The sequence below is a fragment of the Arachis hypogaea genome, chromosome 16 (assembly GCF_003086295.3).
Source record: "Arachis hypogaea cultivar Tifrunner chromosome 16, arahy.Tifrunner.gnm2.J5K5, whole genome shotgun sequence".
NCBI lineage: Eukaryota > Viridiplantae > Streptophyta > Magnoliopsida > Fabales > Fabaceae > Arachis > Arachis hypogaea.
Window position 1 is genome coordinate 68874114 of NC_092051.1, and position 3157 is coordinate 68877270.

Here is a 3157-nt window from a genome sequence, read left to right on the forward strand (position 1 = left end):
GGCTTTTTTTGCTTGCTTTTCTTTCTTTTTCTCTTTTTTTTTTTCATTCATTCTTTTTTTTGCACATATATTTTTTTTCTACAAGCTTTTCACTACTTTTTCTTGCTTCAAGAATCAATTTTATGATTTTTCAGATTATCAAATAACATTTCTCCTTTTCCATCATTCTTTCAAGAGCCAACAATTTTAACATTCATGAATCAACAAATTCAAAAAAATATGCACTGTTCAGGCATTCATTTAAAAAAACAATAGTATTGCCACCACATCAAAATAACTAAACTGTTTTAAAATTCAAAATTCATGCACTTCTTTTTGTTTTTCAATTAAAAATATTTTTCATTTAAGAAAGGTGATGGATTCATTTTCATAGCTTCAAGGCATAGACACTAAGACACTAATGATCATGTAATAAAGACACAAACATAGATAAACATAAAGCATAATTTTTGAAAAACAGAGAAATAAAGAACAAGGAAATTAAAGAACGGGTCCACCTTAGTGATGGCGGCTAGTTCTTCCTCTTGAAGATCTTATGGAGTGCTTGAGCTCCTCAATGTCTCTTCCTTGTCTTTGTTGCTCCTCTCTCATGACTGTTTGGTCTTCTCTAATTTCATGGAGGAGGATGGAATGCTCTTGGTGCTCCACCCTTAGTTGTCCCATGTTGGAACTTAATTCTCCTAGGGAGGTGTTGATTTGCTCCCAATAGTTTTGTGGAGGAAAATGCATCCCTTGAGATGAATCTTTCCATCTCCCATGACTCAGAGGTGGAAGCTTTTGCCTTTCCTTTCCTCTTTCTAGAGGTTTCTCCGGCCTTAGGTGCCATAAATGGTTATGGAAAAACAAAAAGCAACGCTTTTACCACACCAAACTTAGAAGGTTTGCTTGTCCTCGAGCAAAAGAAGAAAGAAGAGAGTAGAAGAAGAAGAAATAGAGGAGATGGAGGGGGCTTAGTATTTCGGCCAAGGGGGAGAAGTAGTGTGTATGTTGTGTGAAAATGAAGGAGTGAAGATGGGTTTATATGAGAGTGGAGAGAGGGGGGTATGGTTCGGCCATTATGGGTAGGTTTCGGTGGGAAAGTAGTTTGAATTTGAATGGTGAGGTAGGTGGGGTTTTATGAAGGATGGATGTGAGTGGTGAAGAGAATGGTGGGATTTGATAGGTGAGGGGTTTTTGGGGAAGAGGTATTGAGGTAATTGGTGAATGGGTGAAGAAGAGAGAGAGAGGTGCGGTAGGTGGGGATCCTGTGGGGTCCACAGATCCTGAGGTGTCAAGGATATCTCATCCCTGCCCCAAGTGGCGTGCAAAAATGCCCCTTTCTGCCAATCCTGGCGTTAAACGCCAGGCTGCTGCCCATTTCTGGCGTTTAACGGCAGCTTCTTACCCATTCCTGGTGTTAAACGCGAATCTGGTGCCCATTTATGGCGTTAAATACCCAGAATGGTACCAGACTGGGCATTTAACGCCCATTCTGCTACCCTTACTGGCATTTAAACGCCAGTAAGTTTCTCCTCTAGGGTGTTCTATTTTATATTCTGTTTTTTAGTCTGTTTTTGCTTTTTCAATTGTTTTTATGACTTCACATGATCATCAACCTACAAAAAACATAAAATAACAATGGAAAATAACATAGATAAGTAAAATTGGGTTGCCTCCCAACAAGTGCTTCTTTAATGTCAATAGCTTGACAGTGGGCTCTCATGGAGCCTCACAGATGTTTAGAGCAATGTTGGAACCTCCCAACACCAAACTTTAGAGTTTGAATGTGGGGGTTCAACACCAAACTTAAAGTTTGGTTGTGGCCTCCCAACACCAAACTTAGAGTTTGACTGTGGGGGCTCTGTTTGTCTCTGTATTGAGAGAAGCTCTTCATGCTTCCTCTCCATGGTTACAGAGGGATATCCTTAAGCTTTAAACACAAGGGAGTCTTCATTTACTTGAATGATCAATTCTCCTCTGTCAACATCAATTACAGCTTTTGCTGTGGCTAGGAAGGATCTGCCAAGGATGATAGATTCATCCATACACTTCCCAGTCTCTAGGATTATGAAATCAACAGGGATGTAGTGGCCTTCAACCTTTACCAAGACATCCTCTACAAGTCCATAAGCCTGTTTCTTTGAATTGTCTGCCATCTCCAATGAGATTCTTGCAGCTTGTACCTCAATGATCCCTAGCTTCTCCATTACAGAGAGAGGCATGAGGTTTATGCTTGACCCTAGGTCACACAGAGCCTTCTCAAAGGTCATGGTTCCTATGGTACAAGGTATTGAGAACTTTCCAGGATCTTGTCTCTTCAGAGGTAATTTCTGCCTAGTCAAGTCATCCAGTTCTTTAGTGAGCAATGGAGGTTCATTCTCCCAAGTCTCATTACCAAATAACTTGGCGTTTAGCTTCATGATTGCTCAAAGGTACTTAGCAACTTTCTCTTTAGTAACATCTTCATTCTCTTCAGAGGAAGAATACTCATCAGAGCTTATGAATGGCAGGTGTAAATTCAATGGAATCTCTATGGTCTCTGTGTGAGCCTCAGATTCCCATGGTTTCTCATCAGGGAATTCCATGGAGATCAGTGGACGTCCATTGAGGTCTTCCCCAGTGAAGATCACTACCTCTTCCTCCTTTCCAGGTTTGGCCATGTGAGACGTGTTTATGGCCTTGCACTCTCTCTTTGGATTCTCTTCTGTATTGCTTGGGAGAGTACTAGGAGGGAGTTCAGTAACTTTCTTACTCAGCTGACCCACTTGTGCCTCCAAATTTCTAATGGAGGACCTTGTTTCATTCATGAAACTTTGAGTGGTTTTAATTAGATCAGAGACTATAGTTGCTAAGTCAGAGTGGCTCTGCTTAGAATCCTCTATCTGTTGCTGAGAAGATAATAGAAAAGGCTTGCTATTGCTACACCTGTTTCTTCCACTATTACTGTTGTTGAAATCTTATTGAGGTCTCTGTTGATCCTTCCATGAGAGATTTGGATAATTTCTCCATGAAGAATTATAGGTGTTTCCATAGGGTTCTCCCATGTATTCACCTCTTCCATTGCTGGGTTCTCAGGATCATAAGCTTCTTCTTCAGGGGAAGCTTCCTTAGTACTGCCTGGTGCAGCTTGCATTCCAGACAGACTTTGAGAAATCATATTGACTTGCTGAGTCAAAAG